Raw genomic sequence first — 396 nt, forward strand, 5'->3', positions numbered from 1 at the left:
CGCGACAGGAGAGGCGGTGGCGACGGCGGTCGAGGCAGCCCGGGACCCTTCTCTCCGGCTCGTGGCTCCCACCGCAAGAGCCGGACCCCGAGCTCTCCCAGGCGCGCGCGCTCCTTCTGCAAAAAGTTGAGGTCTCTCTCTCAACTAGTTATCACGGTGTCATATGGGTGACATCACTCCCCCGGCTAGCCAATGGCTGGGGGCCGGCTCCGCCCATCTCCCTTTATTAACTCGGAGGCCCCGCCCCTCCACCCCGCCCTCCGGGCTGCTTTTGCAAAGATGGGGGTGGGGGGGAGAGGAGGCATGTCTAGAAATATGTTATTTTTAAAAAATCCGCGTGTGTGCACAGATGCGCCTCTCCCTGGGATGCTCGGAAGCGGCGCGCGGCACCACGGG

Source organism: Colobus angolensis, unplaced genomic scaffold (assembly GCF_000951035.1).
Source record: "Colobus angolensis palliatus isolate OR3802 unplaced genomic scaffold, Cang.pa_1.0 Scaffold53, whole genome shotgun sequence".
Classification (NCBI taxonomy): Eukaryota; Metazoa; Chordata; class Mammalia; order Primates; family Cercopithecidae; genus Colobus; species Colobus angolensis.